This window comes from Anser anser (genome assembly GCF_964211835.1).
Source record: "Anser anser genome assembly, chromosome: 3".
Lineage (NCBI taxonomy): Eukaryota > Metazoa > Chordata > Aves > Anseriformes > Anatidae > Anser > Anser anser.
The window spans coordinates 119,876,287-119,896,125 of NC_139722.1; the positions used below are offsets into that span (position 1 = coordinate 119,876,287).

At 40.2% G+C, this 19,839-nt stretch overlaps 1 protein-coding gene across 8 annotated transcripts in view; it reads left to right on the top strand.

The window, feature by feature from the left end:
• Positions 1–1,931: 1,931 nt before the first annotated feature.
• Positions 1,932–19,839, top strand: part of SPTLC3 (serine palmitoyltransferase long chain base subunit 3) — a 172,112-nt gene continuing 154,204 nt past the window's right edge. For 6 of the 8 annotated variants that reach the window (XM_083831466.1, XM_083831464.1, XM_083831461.1 and 3 more), the window contains exons 1-3: positions 1,932–2,030; positions 4,023–4,093; positions 6,466–6,539. The gene's annotated coding sequence lies outside the window, so the exon portion shown is untranslated. Of the gene's footprint in view, positions 2,031–3,811; positions 3,893–4,022; positions 4,094–5,168; positions 5,300–6,465; positions 6,540–19,839 lie in introns of those variants that run through there. The other 2 variants (XM_083831468.1, XM_083831467.1) reach the window with 2 other exon arrangements.

A 19,839-nucleotide genomic window follows, 5' to 3' on the forward strand; every position in this document is an offset into this window, starting at 1 on the left:
TAAAATGGGTCAATATTTAAGAACACTTTTATGAGTTTTGTACAGCTGCACAGGAAAAAGCCACTGGCAACAAGACTGTGGTTGCAAATATGCTTAACAAATGTTTCTGATGCAGTTGTGACCCATTCCCTTATCTTCTCAATATATTGCACAATAAAGATAAACCAGTGGTATAGGTATAGCCCCTGGAAACCAGCTGGCCTGGTAGGCTAGCTGAAGAAATATAGAACTTACATGACAATGACAGAGTAAGGAGTCAAACGTCTTACTTCCTAAGGTTTTGAGCCTTAAATCAGGGAGAGAAAAAAAAAACATGCCATTAGAATATTAAGTTTCTAAACTTTGCACTGTAGCTCAAAATTTCAGACATCTCATGTTATCAACACAGTGAGCTGAGAATAGGATTTGGTCTATTCTGATAAAGGTTTTGTTTGCTAATTGCTGTGGACGATCCAACTGGAGCGTTTGGATGCCCTCAGCATATCAGTGCTTTCTTATTCAGAAATCTGAAACAGATTTCTGGAAGGCTACAGATTCAGATAAATATAACTGGCATAATTTTCAGCTAGTATAAACTTCTGTAGCCCTACTTAAGTGAGAATAACTGAGTCCACGGATTTATATGAGGTGATGACTATTTATTTTCACTTTGTGTTAGAAATCAAGCTGAAAATCAGGTTAATAATTCTGAACGGGTATTTTTTCCTCTCAGTTCCCATTCATTCATTTACGACTGAGCAAATGTTTTCCTTGATTAAAGGACTGTGTCAGAAAAAAATACCCTTTTTGCACATTTGCTTTACCTGTGATGCTGAAATCAGTCTTGTGTCAGTTTACTGGTATTTTTCATGGTTCAGAGACACACGCACACAAAACAGTTGAAAGGGGCATCTTGCAGAAATCCTGTTAGCAGAAAGCAATGTAATGAACAAGCCTGTTTTGGAGACCATGAAGTGCTATCATCCATAAGAACAATCCTGAATAAACCATCTGATACCCTGAAGCCCAGACTGTTCTTTGTGGATGTGTGGGTAATTGCTACAGTGAAGAACATACATATATTAAATTAAAGGTGTGATTTATATATATATTATACTCAGTTAAATGCATTAAATCAAATGCTTGCTTCCTTACAGTCAGCATAAGGCTTCAGGCATCCTTGTAATGTAATAGCTGATGGAGTTATACACAGCCATTGTTTGTGGCAGGTGACAGCACAGCTTTGCATTAATATCAGGTGATTATTAACAACAATATATTAATTTGTAGAGAAAGAGGCTATCATTTTTTAATTGTGTGGTCTGTTTTCCACATTTCGCTGACTAATGCCACATTTGGAAACAACAAGGAAAAACATCTTATGACTGTATTAGGTTCAACCCTTGTGTTTCTGTGCTTGGATTCTGAAACGTGGCTTCAGCCACGAGACAGATTAATAGCCAAGGGATTAACAGAAAATACATTCTGTACGTAGACAATATGGCTGATCTTCAGGAGACGACAAAATAAGCTCATTTATGCTTCAAGAGTTGAAGGGGAGCTTTATATCAATAGTGAAACCAAATCCCATAACTTTAATTTTCTTACAAAATGGCCAGACATGTTTTATGTAAGGTATTTTCCTTCTGCCTTGTGATGGCAACCAAAAGCCTTGAGTTCTTAATGTAAACAGAGTGAGACAGCAGTCAGAAAAAGTTATTATATATGGAATTAATTTCATCCATTCTCTTTTTAATTATACTATTCTATATATTACTCCTATTGAAGCTTTAGTGATGCTTACACAGATATAGCAAGCAAGAACATAAAACCGCAAAATAATGAAGGAAATGTTTCAAAGCTGTCTCATCTAGGGACTCTCCTGCAGGCTGCATATTACATCCTGATGTATATATCCTGTACTCTGCCTTTTTGCAGGTATTTGCAGACAGTGGCAGTTGGAATTGCTTGGCCCAGAAAGAAATTGTTGCTCTGCCAAAAGCAACAAGGAACCTTCTGATGACTACAGCAGTACCAAAAGTTTGATTCAGGTGATTTGCAGTTGCCCGTGTTCACAATTCCACTGTGTGGAAGGGAAGGCCAGCAACTTCCTTTCCTCAGTCCTGTCTTGCTAGGCTCAGACAGATGGCTCAAGAAGAAATGACAGCCTGAAACTAATCAAGGCTGAGCCAGGTTTCAGAACTCAGGTAACACAAGGAATATTAAAAAAAAATAATAAAATATCAAAAGAAAACAAACAAAAAAAACCCACAGCTGTCCCTTTTGCTCACTTAATTTCTCAATGACTTTGCATTTTTGATGACTCAGGGGTCATCACATCAGTGATAAGTTACAAATGTGGCAAAAAAATGAAAATTACCTCACTGTAGTAAATTGGCCTCAAAGGCCAGCAAAACTTTCCATCCTATTCCATAGAACTGTGCTGTAATCAGTAAGAATGTTAAATTATACTATCTATAGTATAAGGTCATATTGCAGGAGACTGATGGCTTATGTGAGCAACAGATTGCTGCCCAGGTAAAAGAGTTTTGCAAAGAGGCCATCAAAGTCACCCAAACTTAGTGAGGAAATGGAGATGAAATGCTGTCAGATACAGAGAAGTTCATATCACAGGCCAGATGGCTGAGAATAAATAGTTTATACTTTTAAATCAGTGGCTATTTTAGGTGATATTTCTCTTTGTATCACGCAGTCACTGAGAAAGCATTAATTCCCACAATATTTATACACTAATACACAAATTATATTAAGACCAAGAAGGAGAGTTTTCAAAAGCAGCAGACCTGACCTAAGCTATGACAACTCATGATCACAAGTTTTTTAAGGAGCTTTTGAAAATCACAGCCAAAAGGTTTTATTTTGTTTTGCTCTAAGCACAGTCAGGAGCATAGACCTGCTAGGGTGTGGAGGAGGTGTTGCTTGAATGTATTACTGGAGTGAATCTCCACAGTGGCTACCTGGTTCTCATGCCAGGTTGTCCTGCCCTCCCAAGGGGTGCAGCTTCTGTGACAAAGCACAACTTAAGGACATAAAGTAATAAGGAACCAAAGGAATCGTATGGCAGCTGAGAAGCTAGGAATAATAATTTCAAATTTCCTTGCCAAAGTCCTACGCAGGACTACCAGCATACAGAACCATCTTCATTGATGGGCACCTCAACTATGGTCACCCTGTGTGACCTGGGGACAGTCCCAGGCCTCCTGAGCTGATCCACGTTTAAAGACCTCCCTCTGGTCTCTGGGTTTGGTTCCCAATCTCTACCTTTATGTTGCTCTGTGGTTATTGGTGTCCATCAGGATGGGCACCGTTACAGGAAACCAGCAAAACAGATGGATATTCTGAGTAGTGCACTGGAAAATGGGACAAAATTGGTAAGCCTGGTACTTCCAAGGGCATATGGTTTGGAGACAGGACATATAGTTCCTACAAATGATTTGCCAAATGTTTCTTATAAATCCCCTATCTAAAATTGTAAGGTCTGTCAAAGTCCCCTGGGATTTATAGCAGCTTAATAACTATAATAAATGACTGTATTAGCACAGAGAGAACACGCATAGGGTGATTAATAGATTTTTCTCAAAGTCAGATAAAAATGAACAGTAGAAGAAAGGAAAACCTTCATATTAACCCTGTGGGAGCTCCAGTATTAATTGGCACGTAATCAGATACAGCTGCTAATAATCATGCAGGTCTTTAACACGTAAAGCACTGCCAATACAGCCTTAAGAGGCAGAGATTAGGTAGTATGCAAATATGCTTTGAAATCCTGTTCAGGTTGCTAGATTGAAGTCATATTTTCTTATTAAGGTTACAAATGGCTGATTCTAGGTTGTGTTTACGTCAAGATCTGATAATCCCTCATGCTGCAAATTGTCTCATCCTTTGCTTGCAGGTCACTGAATAACATGTCAGAAAATGCTTCCCCCCCCCCATGTTTTGTATCTTGATAATACCAGTCTTCATAGCACTCGGTCTTCTCGATGGGATATTCTACAGGTTCTTTGTGGGATCTTATTTTACAGGATATTGCTGTCTTCTGGAGAAACAACATATCTCAGCTTGCTGGAGCTACTACCAGGTCATGCAACACCAGGCAAGTTCAAATATAAAAGCAAACTTAAGAAAGCAAATTGATTGTATAGCAACAAAGAATTAAGCTCTTGATTACAAGCTTGGAAGCAGTTACACATGCAGAAAAGAACACAAGCCCAAAGATTTAAGAAACCTACAGTGACTCTAACAACAACCTCTTGTTTGAGCTGTCAGTCATGTTTTTTTTCTCAGCTATCAAAGTCAAGGGGCCAATTCAGCAGACCTCCCCCTCCATAGGGCTGGCTTTCTGAGTAGACTATCATCCTGGGGTTTCCATTAACCTTCATACTCAAGGGGTTCCTTGATTCTATTGAATGCAAACAAAGCTTCAAAGCCCTCTCTCAAGGACCCCTTTATTTCTTTACTTATTTAGGGTCTCTTGCCCTCCTGCAGTCTTGGTGTAGCTGTTACACATTACATAAGCAATAATGAGGTATCTTTAACATGAAGTATGACAGCTTCTGCTTTGTGGAGGGAGTCACTGGAGTGCTGAGCCTTTCCGGTTCTTGTTAGAAGGTCAGCTGAATTGCATTTAGATTTGTTCGTTTGTTTTTCTAATCCCACAGGTCTACTTGTGCAACACTTATGTCTTTTGTCCTCATGACACTTTTACAGTGACCATGGAAGGCGTTTTGCAACATGTTAGTCATTTTAGGGTTTGTTCTGCCAAACAGAGATATCCCAGGGTTTTTATTACAACGCTTTAAGAATGGCTTTTGGGATACATGAAACAGTTTTTTCCGATCTGCTAAAGCTGTGACAATTTTCATGTGTGCCTTTACAAAGCTAATCAGCAGCTGCATTTGTTTCTTCTCTCCAAAGTACTGCTCCCCTTCTTGGCTGTGTTCCTCTTATGAATATTCATAAATGTGATAAAAATTAAGTGTGAGAGATGTGCTCTCTACTCTTATTTGAGGTGCTTCCTTCTGTTCATGTCTGTAGCATACTGACTTTCTGATCTTCCTAAAAAAAAAAAAGAAAGGAAAGGGATAAATGGGTAAATAGAGAGACATGCAAAAGCTAGTGCTGGGTGTTGCCTGGCGACTAATAGCTAACAGAGCCAAATTAGCCAAGCTGCTCTGGAGACACAGGTGGTTAGCAGATAGGGACCTCAAAAACAGGAAAGAGGAAGGAGGAGAGATTAACTGAGTTTGGAAGAGGAGGCAAAGGTGAAACTGTTAGGGAGGTGTGGGCTAGAGTCCCTGAGGTAATCTTTGTTGGTTTTATTTGTTGATGTCTTTCTGTGCTACAAATCAAAATGTTGTCATTTTCTTCTTAAGCTGACTCCACAGTTTGCTTTTTTCAGATAGAAGCACAAAGGGTTTGGGTGTGCGTTTCACAAATTTGTTCAAGATATGTTATTTAATTGAGTAGAACTTGCTCTGTTTTGTGCATTTTGAAGGTATAAGTACAGTAAAGAGTGCATGAAGTGAAATCAGAAGTGGTATGAGGTAGGTTGTACAGAACCTCATGCTGTTGTTGCTTATTAGGTGTGGCTGTTCTGTAATTCTCTGCAAGCTCATTCAAAACAAACAGGTACTAGACAAATCCCTTCACCTTGAAAAATATGCCTGGAAACCTCTTCTACTTTTATCAGAAGGGATGTGTGCACTTGGTTTTGTTTTGCTATGTTCTAAAAGTGCCATTTTCTCTTTAAAATATGCAGCAGCCTTTTATTTGTCTGCATAGTGATTCTACAGAAATGTTTACTTCTTTTTTCCCCCCAAACAAGGAAACAGGAAAGTATTTTTTTATTGGGAGGAAAAAATAAATGCGAGGAAAAGAATACAAAGCAGGAAAAATTTAGGGAGAAAGAGAATAGGGTGTAAGAGAGTTATTGAAAACTTTGAAGAAAGAAGTGTGTGTAGGAAACTGTCCTAAATTCATGATTACGCTTTAAATTTTGCCTCAACAATTCCTTGTATTCTGTAAAATGCTTTTGCCTAGGTTGCGTTTTAAGTTTGTTATATTTTGGCTTGTTTTTTGCTTTTGATAAGTGCTATACTAAATAAATATGCCCTACCAGAAATACGGTACAAATCATCTATGGGGTGTACTGCTAGTGATCTTATTTACAATAACACTAAGCATGGGCTCTTTTGGATATATCCTTTGTGTATCTCCATTTTTATTTAGTGTGTAGTCAGCATTAACCTTTCACCATATGTGAAGAACTTGAAGTAATCAATACAAAACCAGGCTACCTGCCAAGGAGCATTTCTCACCCCCACCCCCTCCCCCCGTCTCTCCAAGATCAAAAATATAATAGTATCGCTTTCATGGTTTTATTTCTTTAAAGTTTATTTGGTGTTGTTTGGGGGAAAAAACAAACAAACAAAAAAACCTAAACGTTGCTTCTTTTTGTTGTTTTAGAATTAGCAAGAGCTTAAAGCCTGACTGCTTTTGGAAATGTCTGAAGGTTGTGAGTTCTCATGGCTTTTCTGAAGGTAAGAATATCTACCATGCTTTCTTTGGGACAGAAGTAATCAGTGGGCTTCAGCTGGCACTAAGAGATTTCCCCAAATCTGTGGTTTGTGTGCATCCAAATTGTTCTGTATGAAAAAGGATTGTAATCACTCAAAAGATCAGATTTAGTGTCACTCAGAAGCAAATAGACCTCTTTACCTCTGAAATGCAAGAGCAGTTTTGAAAGTATCTTAATGGTATTGCAATGAAATACGCTGCAATTGAAGTAGAACAACTTGAGCTAAAATGAAAGTTTTTGTTTCTTTGCCAATAACTTAAGATTCTTTTACTTGCTAAAGGTGTGTGCCATGGTTAAGATATAGATGATGCTATGAAAAGATGAGAAGCTTGGTGCATTTAAGACCTTCATAATTCATGTCTCTCAGGAGTAGGCTCAGAAATAGAATAGAAAGCATATTGAAGACAGTTAATTTCAGTGCTGTCAAAAAATCTTGGGATAGCAGTACTGAACATTAAAGCAATAGATATGAAATGAACCCAAAACTTTATTGGAAGCAACTGAAATAGATTGTATTGTTTAGTGCTTTTTTCCTGTCGGATGTTATAACGAATTCACTGTTAGAATGTGGGTGCCTGGCAGTTAAACCTTCTGTAACTCTGACAGCTCCTTGGTGTCACTGTTTCTGGCGTCCTCAAATTCTGGACTCTAATAATTTGGACCTTTATTTTTCTAGTAGCAAAATATGTAAATTATAATAATTTGTGTGAATTAACATATTTTGCCCATGTATTGGCCCTTTTACAAACATAGAAGTATAGCTGCTCTGTTATTCATGGACAGCTTGGCTGTTTCAAACCGTCCATTATGCCTGCAAGTAAGACTCAGGCTGCCAGACTACAGTTTCCGATACTGTGGGATGGTTACTATTTTGCTTTTCTTTTTTTTTTTTGTCTCAATCCCCTCTTTCTGCTGCGGCCCTCAATCCAAAAGCCTTGAAATGGGATCACATTCTCTCTGCACTTTTCTGTAACCCATGAAAAAGGAGTCTTTCAATTTGTCCTGTGCTCACATTGCTCCACAGAAACTGTATTTCTGATTAAGTTTTTCATTATCATGAGAGAGAAATACCTTTCTTCTGCCTGTCCATGGAAAGTTTGATATGAATCCACCTGGGATGTAAGGATAGGGGAGGGGGGATAATAAAATCTGGTTTCTATTGCTGCAGGCAGGAAGCAGACAAGGTTGGCTGTTGTTTGCCATCCTAGAACTAGTGGTCCCTTTCCTAGCACTTTTCCTTTTACTAAGTCATGTTGAAGTTATGCAGAGAAGCATGAGTACACGGGGAGCTTGGGAGGGGCCCTCAGGTGTCACACTGAAACCTGACACAGGACTCTGGATTCACCTGAGATAAGAAACAGAATCAAATGTCTCATACTGGCTACTCCCAATTCTGAGAATGAGGTTGTGAAGTGAAAAAAATGCTGCGTGTCACACACTGAAAGGAAAACTCTTTGCATCCGCAGCTTCAGCCTGGGGATGAAGAAGGGGTGGTGCTAAGCGTACGGCTCACAGGGAGGCCCAAATACAAAGCCTGCACGCTGAAATTACAGACTGCTGGTCAGCTGCCTGTGGCATGTAAAATAAGTGTGTATGATTTTAGAGGAGTTTCTGGCAGATGTGCTGAACTGGGAGATGATCTTGATGGTAGAATAGCAACTTCATTCTGTTTGCTTCAGCTTTCTTCTTCTTGTCTCAGTTTCACATCACCTAACACTTTCGTTGTGTTAAATCACTTGGACGGCACCATTTTCCTAGCACCTACCAACCTGTAAGTCTCTCTCCTTTTTCCACCTGCTTCCTTAAAGATTAGTTTCATGTTATGATCCACCGAAGTAACCCATCTAACACCTAGCTGCTGCGACTGCAGTAGCAGTTTCACATTGCCGACAAAATCCCATCAGAGCCGGAAATTGTTTTCTTTATGTGAGTGGCAAGGCAATTACTGAGCTGAGTGACGTGGGTAGAGGAGTGTATTTGCACGAGAAGCTATTGCTACAGCAGAAACTTCTGGCAGGAAAGCAGTGGCTGACTGACATCTTTTGGCTTATTATTATGGGCCTTGTGTAAATGAAGTAGAAGCAATGACTGTTACCATGCTTCTAATCAACAGTGTTATGCCAGTAATTAGGTTTCCACCAACTCACATCTCCTTTCTAGACATTAATTGGGGGAAGATCTGCAGATTGCTGGTTAATAATAGAACAGTTATAGTTCTATAATCACTTTCTTGATGTTCATCAATTTGTTTGATTGCTTGTGTGGCAAACATTTGATCCTGCATGTGTCTATTTAGCCACCAGACAGTTTAATAAACCTCATTGTTTATCAAGTTAGTGACATCTTAAAATGCTGCAACTCGTAGAGCCTAATAGCAGCAAATATAGAACTCCATTTTGCAAAATACACAGAGCGGGGCCTTTCACAGAAAGCTCCAGATTGTCCAAACCACATATGGATGTCAGGGATGGGAACAGTGTGAGCTGTGTGCCGAACCTATTTTAAACTCCCACTCGTGATTTCCAAATACAGCACTGTGACAGAGAGCAGGCATCGAGATTTTTTAGAACTGTAGCGCTTGTGTAAATAAACCAGAAATCTGGTTTGGCAAAAGTGTTAATTACTGTATTACCTGTTCATGGTGGTACAACTAAAATTGGAGCCTTATGGACATATGTAATTAGATGCAGATCACATGTATAATATTTCCTGGCCAAAGAGGCCAAAAAGTCTGCAGAAGTGTTCTTGTTGCCCTTTAAAGAGGGATGTAGGGCTCGGGGGGGGGGGGGGGGGGGAAATGTCCATGTATTACACAGTGGCAGATGTGTTCTGTCATTTAATACCCCTTGTGGGCTGTTTTGTGACCCTGATGGCTACAAAAGCCCAATCTGAACGAGTTTTCCCCTACCTTTCAGAAGGTGTTGTTTACATGAGATCAGCTCTGCACTAACCCAGGTTTCAATCTGTTCTGCGCCCACTCATCTGCAGCTGTCTGGAATATACCGTCTGGCTGCACATTAGCAAACTGCTAAGGCTGGTATTGAACTCAGGACCAAACATCCATCCCCTATGCCTGGGTTTTAGTCAGTATATCAGCACTATGTAGGTTCTGTGCAGTTGCAGACCTGTCCTCAGAATTTCCCTAAAGTGCTGCTCCTCTCATTCCTTGTAGACCAGAGATAACGTATTCCAGCTGAGAGAGAGACAATCCTTTTATAAAATAAGCTGTGTTACTAGGCTTAGCTAAGCTACTTTTTTTGCACCTCCAGGGGAAACAGAAAAGTACTTGGGAACAATCATTGCACAGGAGTGTGAACAAAGAATTCAGCAGAAACCCAGATCTACGCTTTATTTATGTTAAAGTGAAATACTATTCCTCTTCTCATAACAGCTGATTTCAGGTCTATGCACAAAGCCTCTAGATAGTTCTGAATTCATTAGGTGACCATTTAACACAGATGTTAGCTGGTTTGAAGTTTTGTGCCTTTGTGATTGGATAGGATTGCTGAATACTGCCCTCCAGCCTTCATATCTAGCAGGGGAAAAAAAAATAAGTTTTCCTCCTGTTATACCTTCATACAGATAACTGTCTGTAAACTTGCAGCTTGTTTTTAATCAGTTCCTTTCCATGTTCTTTTTTTGGGGGGCTGAGGGGGGAAGTAATCAAATAGCTGTGGACAGAAAGCTAGCCTTGAAAAGCCGTGACCCTGTGTCAGCATCTGGTTTTTCCTGTTCACAATTTCTTTGATTATTTTCAGCAAACAGATTAATTTTGTTTGAATTTCTGCTTGAATTTGCACCATCATTCGATATTGGAACAGACCAGTGTAAGCACTTGCTGACATCTCTTCTTCCTTTTGGAGGTACTCTGTGGATGTGGTGGTGTAGTGGGTTTATGTGGCAAGGCTTTGGTAGCAGGGGGCCATAGGGGTGGCTGCTGTGAGAAGAATCTAGAAGCTGCCCCATGTTAGGTAAGGGCTCCACTGCTGTACAGAGCCAAGCCAATAAGTGATGTTGTTTTGCGCCTCTGTGAGAGCATATTTAAGACAGGGAAAAAAAAACGCTGCACCACACAGCAGCTGGGAGAGTGAGAGGAGTGAGAAACAGCCTTGCAGGCGCCAAGGTCAGTGAAGAAGGAGGGGGAGAGGTGCTCCAGGTGCCAGAGTGGAAGTCCCCTGTGGCCTGTGGTGAGGACCATGGTGAAGCAGGTTGTCCCCCTGCAGCCCATGGAGTACCACGGTGGAGCGGGGTTCCACGCTGCAGCCCGTGGAGGAGACCACGATGGAGCAGGTGGACCTGCACTGACAAAGGCTGCGGCCTGTGGAAGACCTCTGCCGGAGCAGATTCCGGGCCGGACCTGTAGCCCGTGGAGAGGAGACCACGCAGGAGCAGGTGACCTGGCAGGAGCTGCTGCCCGTGGGGGATCCAGGTTGGAGCAGTTCGCTCCTGAGGGATGGACCCTGTGGTACGGACCCATATCTGGAGCAGTTCTTGAAGAGCTGCTGCCTGTGGGCAGCCCACGCCGGATCAGTTTGGCAAGGACTGCATCCCATGGGAGGGACCCCACAGCACAGGGGACAAGAGTGACCGAGAAGGAGCGGCGGTGAAGAAGCGCTATAGACTGACCATAACCCCCGTTCCCCTGCGCCGCTCGGGGGGAGGAGGTGGAAGAGGGTGGATGGGGGGGAGAAGGTGCTTTTGGTTTCTTTCCTTTGTTTCTCGCTTCTCTAGCTTGTTAGTAATTAGCAATAAATCTTACTGTCTCCCTATGCTGAGTCTGCTTTGCCCGTCACAATAATTACTGCGCAATCTCCTCGTCCTTATCTCAACCCTTGAGCCCTTTTCATCGTATTTTCTCCCTGTTCCTCTTTGAGGAGGGGGAGTGAGAGAGTGGTTGTGGTGGAGCTCGGCCGCCCACCTGAGTAAAACCACCACAGGTGGTAAAGAAAAATCCGACAACCTGATGTAAGGGAGAATTTCTTGTGCGAGTTGTGCATTGATAAGCCAGTAGTTCCACCTTTCAAAAGCTGAAGTTCATTTCCATGTCCTCTTGTATCTACAGTCTCGGGTACCTACTTCTGCACACTTGTGTAGCACTTCCATGTGCTCAGCTGGATATCAGAACAACTGGATGTGGTTGTATAGGTACTTGTGTTTTGCGTGCTGCTCTTTGCAAGCACTTGAGCATGGCACAAGCAGATGTATAGAAAACATGAACTACAAGCAATATCTTAGGCTCCTAAAGAGGGATGATATGCAGGAAATGCTGTCAACTAGCCTTTGAATACTTGAGATAGACCTAAGAGAGTTGGTTGTTGGTTTGTTTGTTTTTGCATCTTACCTAATCTTTACCTTAATTAAAGAAAATGATGAGAACCTCCAAGCTACCTTTGAAAAGGCTTCCATGTATAGTACACTGCTTATTGAATCTTGGTTTGAAATTGCTTCTTGCTCTCTATGAAAAATAAGTTTTTCAAAATAGTTACTGGACACGAAGGTTTGCATGTTTTCTTAACTGCCCTTGTGATTACATCTGTTACACTAATACAGGTGTTTTCAGTAAAAAATAACATACCAAAGGATCGATGTACTCCTATAGTTTATGAATAGTGGAAGAAAGAGGAAGAATGTGTTTCTGAATGAGTTGATAGGAGGAATGTGTATCTTGAACTTCAGAAAGGAAAGTGACATCTAAGGAGCTAATGGGGTTTACTGCCCTTAACACTGGAAATCTTTTGAAAATCTCCTTTGAATATTTTCTGCTACAACTCAAGCTTCTTCCTTCTTTCATCCACCAGTCTGGTCTCCTTCTTTTGGTAGGTGTTCTTTAAATACATGAAGAATATTGCTGTGTCCTCCTTTTTTTTTTCCTCCCCCCTTGAGATTCATCAAATCCAGTTCTGTATCTCATGTTTTCTAGGTCTCTGATTATTCTCCTAACTCCCTTTTTGCACTCTGTCCAGATGAGCTATCTACTTCAAGCAGACAAGCCCAGAATTGTGATATCTGAAGCTTTCAAGACACCTTAAGAGATTGGTTGCAAAAATCTTTAAATGTGAATTCTATCTATACGGAGATTTAAGTCACTTCATAGAAAAAATTGGTGCATTTGTCTAACAGCTTTCAATCTGCGATTAAGCCCACAGCTATGCACATTTCTTGTAGATTTAGATGATGCTGAATGGTATTTATAAGGCTTGTTTCACCAGCATCATTGTTCCTGTTAAGATTACAGTGTCTTAAAGTTTTGTGATCTCTAAAGTAATATCCTAAAAAATAGGAAAGTACTATTATCTCCTTGGAGGCAAATTTTCAGCTTCTCTTTTAATGTAAAGTTATCAAAGTTGGTTCCCAGTATTGTTGGGGGAGAGACCCCTACCTTAGGAGGACAGTTCAGCCTGTTTGCTATGGCATATAAAAAGAGCCTTGAAGAATTACAGTCCCAGCTGAAGTATGGCATTGTTACCTTAAAGAAAAATGAAGATAAATGAAGGCTGCAGACTCAATGCCTCAATCATATGGAAAATCTGCAGCTCATGTCACCAGGCCATCTTTATTCCGCTAAATTGAAGCAAACTGAGATTTAAGTAATAATGTTTGTATGCAGTGATGCTCCATAAAATGACTATAGAAAATGAAGGGAATCTAGTCTACTGAGAAAAATGAGCTGTGTGGTAGCTCTTCTGCTGGGTATTGCAGAACCAGTTAACCACAGTTGAGATGAGATGCCTCTTTTAGGAGAGGAGAAACTGTTAACATTGTTTTGGGCCAGTACTGAGAATTTTCATTACGATGAAAGGCATTATACTGAAAGCATGTGGGTCTTAAGGTTCTTATTAACAGAGAATTATTTACACAGAATTGTGTAAAATCGGGGGGGGGGGGGGGGGAGCCTTTGACTGGTAACAGCTGCCCATAACTTTTTGAGCCAACAGACCTGAGCATCTTCACTCTGTTTCTTCTTCATCCTTGCCTTTAGCTGATGACATACAGTTTATTTGTCATGCAGCCAACCCAGCCTACCATATGCTTAAAAAGTCTTTTCCCCACTCATCTCTGGTACAAGCACAAGCTGTGTGCGCCATGTTCTGGTAGAGGTAGGAAACACCCTCAGGAAATGTATGTGCTAAGACAGAGCAGACTGTTGATTAAAATGTCAGCAGTGACTTCAAACTGTTGGCCTGGATATTTCTGGTATCTCCAGACCATGCCAAACACCTTCAGATCCCTCCAGATGTAGCATATTCTGTAAATATTAACTATCCATGCAATTCCTTAAAAACTAATAAATAGATATCCTTCCCTTTCTTTTTCACACTGTCTACTTCTGATTATCTGGATGACTTCTCTCTTTCTGATGTGACAATTGTTTTGTATCATTTAACTTCCTTGCAGTTCAAAGGAAGATGGCTAATTCATCTGGTCTCAACAGATGTCTTAAACTTTGATACTTAGTTGACACAGAAACATGAAGAAGCTATTGATGTATTTTAAAGAAAATAGGCTTAATTTTTCTACTATGAACAACACCTCATAACCTGACTGGAGGGGTGGGGGGGATTTTCCCTATCCAAATAGCTCTCCTCCTCCTTCACCCTTAGCTGTGCTGAGCTGCTCACACAAATAATGTAACTACTTTTGCAAAATATCATGCTTATTTTATTAGATAATTGTGCTCTTTTTGTTGCATACCATTAGGCATGTGGATAATTTCCTATCACGCTCCTCAGGTATCCCAGGTAGAGTATTGATGGATGATGTATTTTCAGACTTCCACTGAAATTTCCATTCTGACTTATACTAGCTGCTGAGCATCCCAGAAGTGACTTTTTTTGCTTTTTGTCATTGTTAAGCAATCCTGAGAGTTTAGTGTTGTACAGGACTAGTGCAGGCTCCAGCACAGGCATGAACAGATTCACAGGAAGCGGTTTTCTAGGCACAAGTCCATTAAAAAGATGCTTTATCATAGGCTGGATATAATGCTTTCTTACTCCAGCAAAGTATCTGTTGAATGTTTCATATCTGTTAGATGATTCATATCTTCAGATCTCTGGACAAAAAGCTGAAATCTCTAGCCATTTCCCTAGAGTGTAACTTCATTTTTCATAGGTACTGAGGAGTTTCCTCAGGCTGCAGTTCAGCAGGAAGCTGCTTTTCAACTTCAAAACAGCCACAAAAGCCATGGATAAGTGGAGGTTTGAAATATTTCTTGAAAGCAAAGAAGAGAAATTTGCCCATTAAAGTAAACTTCTACCCTCTGGTCGTCCCCTGCATCTCCCCAACAGGAAAGCCTAAAACTAAGTCATTTTCCTGATAACAAGGGAAAGCACAGTATCAAGGAGCATTAGTTTGTAAGTTGCTATTGTCACTTAAATGTAAAAATATAGACTGGGAGAAAATTTCTCTGTATGTTGCTGAAAGTAATCAGTCTTAGTTACTGATAGACTGTGTGAATTATGTTGGAATGATTGTACTCAGCTGTGCTGTGTGAAATAAACTTAATGCCTTCTGCAGAGGGATGCTACCCAGCCTACTCAGCGTCCTCAGGACCTCTGAGGATGACACATCTTTCTTTTTGAGGTCACATAAGTTAATCAAGGGAACTTGTTAAAGCAACTTTGTTTTGTGAATGTTTTCATTCCCGTTATCACAAAATGTACTGTAGCAGTTTCCTCTTTGGTCTGTTTTTTTCCCTACATCCCTAAATAACTCTGTCATTCATGCTGCAGCTTTGCAAATCTGATAACTTTCTGAACATTCACCATTCTGCATTGAGAGGACAAAGATTTCATTCAACAGAACTTTAGTATGTCATTCTGTGTTGAAATCGCTAACTTCTAGCTGGCAATTATCCTTTTTTAATAATAAAAATATTTTTCTACGTGCTATGATAGATCTCCCCCATTTCCCCAAAAATAAATTTTGCAACCCTCGGATTCTGTATTATATCTAGTGTGGATATTAGTGGAACGCGTGTCTACTGTAAAATCTACGGAGTTCAAAGAGGACTGCTTCCTTTGACATCAGGAGGCGTCACAATCATTAATTCCACTTTCAGCTTAAGCTTCTATCCCAAAAGGGTGCGTGACCTTCTGCATTATTCAGCATTTTGGTGGTGAAGGCCAGGACTCCTTTCCTTGAGATGGACTAGTTGTGTCCTCAGCTTCCACATGGCCATTGCATCCTGTTGGAGTATATCAATGCCCTCAAGACATCCTGAACTCTGTCAATACAGAGGCAAAAGAGGAAGGAGAAAATGGGTACATTTAAGTAGATCTAACTAGTAAGAGGATACTTGTGTGCTTTTTGCAGTGTTTCTACATGCTTTGTCTAAAGTACTTTGCTTTAAAAAATAATAAAATAGATACAGCTGACCTGGATTATTTTTTCTGGTAACATTTATAAATCTGCTTGCAACTATTTCACTGTCTTTTCCTTCCCACTTGATTTATCCATGACTTCCTTGTCATATTTTTAGCTTGTACTTAATCTCACATTAATGTCTCTCTGTGAACAAACTGATTAAACTGTGGCATACTGAATAAATATTTGTTTAAGGCTGAACTTTCCCTTCGTGTCTGCTTTTCTGAACAAGGACAGCCTGATGTTCTATCCAGCCAAAGGATGCAACCAAAAGAAAAACTGAGATCAGAAAATAAATTATACAACTTTTTTAAAGTGTTTTGCTCTGAGGTTCTAGGTTCTCCTTCCGCATGCATGTCTGCAGTGTGATTGAGTAGTAGTAAAACCCAGGATCTGCAGTTCAACCACCACTCACTGCTTATGTGTGCAAAGCTGTTCTCTGGGTGTTTGCTGGTTCTTGGCTGTTCAGGAATACAAAAGAGATGAAGACTGACATGTTTCCCTCTAGAGTCAATCCAGTGCTGCTCACCATTCCTGAATACTCACCACTCTTGCCTTGGTGGTAGGGCAGTGTTGGGGAACAGGCTCAGCTGGCTTTATGGGGTGCACATCTACTTTAAATTCTACATACTGAAATGCTTCATTTATGCAGACTGTGACATAAAGGAGGGCAGCTTTTGCCCTTTATAACTCCAATACTAGATATAGTTTGTAAACCCAACTCTTTCTGTGGCTTGAACTATAACATAACTAATGAAAAAGCACTGAATAGAGCCGAAATATATGAAAGATTTTATCATACTGAGGAAGTGGTGGTGAAATGAAAATGTTATGTAACACTGTCAGTAAAGGATATCTGAAGGACAAGTAAGGGCTGTCTTTTTCTCCTCTCTTTTTTTCCCCCTCTCTGCTCCCTCATTCCTACTAGGAGTAGTAGAATCTGAATAAACTCCTCATAAACTTGTTACCCTTGCCTGGAACAAATGCTGGAGGTTGTAGAGGTGATAGGTAAAAAGAAATGGCTAGGTAGTCATCAGTCAGGTGGGGAGCAAATGACCTCTATTCCTCTTTGGAACAGAGATCCTTGAGGATGTGTTGTCAACTTCCAAGTCCCTTTTTGTAGTTTGTTTGTTTTTCCTGCAGGGGAAAAACAAACATTTTATACATTTTCATGTTGTTGGATTTTTTTTCTCTCAAATCCTTGAACTGCTAAGTCTCCTGCTTCAACACTTACATTTGCCTACAATTTTACCTTTCTTATCCTATATGGCTCTGCTTCATTTATTTTTCAGAGCTTGTCCTCACAATTTATTAATTTTCTCAGAAGTTTGAGTCAAGGTTATACAGCAGTGCTGTATCAGCTGGCCTTGGATCACAGCTGAACCCTTGGGGATTATCAGCAGCAAAGATGAATACAAGAAGTTAACTCAGCTGTCTTGGTTCTAACGAAGAGCAAAAGGTTTGGGATGAGCCAATAGAAGGATTATTTCTTTCCTAGTCGTGCAGTACCAAAGTTCTAGTCTGAATAAGTCTGGGTTATTTCAGCAAGGATCTTTTAATATGTTAATTAATCTGTAGAGGCAAAAATAGATCTGAGGCAGTAGCTGTCTGGTCCTTGTTCTAGTCCTGTAGATCATGTTTTAAATGGGTTCTAGTCCAGAGCTGGTGAGAGGGATGCCTGTGGTGGCACACAGAAATGTTGACCATTGAGTCATGAAGATCCCATCAATTTTGTCCCAGTGTTCTGGTTCTTTTCACTGGGAACATCATCTCTTTAAAGAACTGAAATGGGAAATGCTGTTTTTTTTTCTCACTCTGAAGCTGTTTGGAAAGTCTGGGCTGAGATACAGAGGGACCTGCAGCAATATTTAGACACAGCCACATCCTCAGATTAATTTACAGAATGTAGCTAATTAGAGTGACAGCTTTTTTGCTTGCTTTTTTTCCTGTAGCTTCTGTTTGCAGTATTCTATGGCTAATAAAACTGTCAATTTTCTTTTACTTCAATAAAAGGTCACCCCCCAACAACAGCCCTGTGCCTTCTAACAGCTAGTGCCTTTATTAATATTTAAAATGTACACAGTGATATTTCCAAAAGGTCATACTTTTAAAAGACACAAAATGTCATCCCTAATTCTTCTCCCTCCCAGCCTTTTTCTACACCTTCTCTTCCCCAACCACTATTTAAAAGTCCTGTTTTAGATACAGTATTTATTATGGCTTGTGTTAAATCAGATAAACATCAAGCATTTCCCTGTTGCACTACTACAGAAAGGAGGAATTTGTCACTGATTCACAGTCCAAAAATTTATGTACATAGTTTTCAATTTTGACTCTACCATAGATTCCTTAGTGTTAAATGAGTCATTTGCTCCATCAGTTCCTGATTCAAGACTGCATTTAAGCCAGTGCCTAACATTGGGAAGGTAGGGTCGAAAGGTTATTGAAGCTTCAGCTGTAAATAAGATTTTAAAATTTATCCTCTCTAAGGCCTTTGTTTTCTCCCTCTGCAGCCAATCTACACTCTCAGCCCTATCTAGATGGTAATTTCTGCATACAGGGACATCTCCTCCAACTATATTGACCCAAAGGAGTATCCTGTTCTGCAAGCTGGATAGCTGAAAGAGAAACATCAGGGAATATTTCTACATATACGTTTTGTAAGACCTTTGATCCCAGCTCATCTTGTTTATGTGCTGAAAACTTTGCTGAAGTCAATGAATATGATAACACACAGAAGTTGAAGTTATAAGCTAGATGTTGTGAGGTGGTTGTTCACTCTGGTAGATTTTTGTTGTTCAAAGGGCAAAGATTGTTTACAGGCCTGTTTCTTCATCTTACCTTTTTGCCATCTGAATTTCCTTTCTGTAGAACCCACGAACCCAGCATAATTCTGGTAAAATTAAATATTCTGTTCAGCAAAGCCCAGTCCTAATTTTCTGGTGAATCATAGATTCCCTCTGACATTGCATGATGCATAAACTGTACCTTGGCTCAGAGGAGTCTCAGTGAATTCTGGGATCACTTCTGAATTGTTTCATAGAAATCTGAGGTGCAACTGGACAATCCTAATTAGATAACGATCCCTAATTTTAATCAAAGATCTACTGTCACACAGCCTTTCATCTTCTAGGGTGTAACTGGTTATAACACCCATCTGAAAGAACGAGTTGAAACATTGAGGGTTTCTTGTTTGCCAGGAGTCTAGCTCCTCGACTCGTTTCCACAATGCTACGGGAGCTGATGATGGTTTAAGAACTGTAGCTTGGTCCCTGACCAGCTAGTTCACATCAATCGCTAGATCTCTCATGCTCGTTCTGTCATACTGCTCTGGATCAGACAATCCAAAATAAAAGTGCACATTGGGGAAAAACATCCAATGGACAGTGTTTAAGCACAGGGAGGAGTAGCTCCTGCCGTTCCTTAATGCTTGTGAGTGATCAACAGCTGAATGCTATTCAGGTCCTTACTTCTTCCGAAGGATACAGTTCATTTTTCATAACAATATAAGAAAAGTACTTTCTCTGCTGAGAAGGATTAATTGCTATTATCCATCAGGCTAATTTTCTACAAGGTAATTTCAAATCTAGCACAAGCTGCAAGCCCAAAATAAGATCTCAAGATGTCTGTGATTTGTTTATTGTTTGCTTGCTTGTTTATTTTTAAGGATGAAGGGGATCAAAAAAGTGTATTGGTCATGATAGTTTAATTTAGTTAGAAACTGGATTTCCTGCTCATTTTAGGCTTGTAAAAATCCCTAGGCAATATGGCCAGGTTAAACATCTTGCATTGAAACTAGTTGGATAGTCACAAAGTTAGATGTCCCTCTGCCCCAGTAAAGTTAGGGTGGAATTCACTGGAATTGTGGGGTCCTGATAGCACTGATCCCTATATATAGG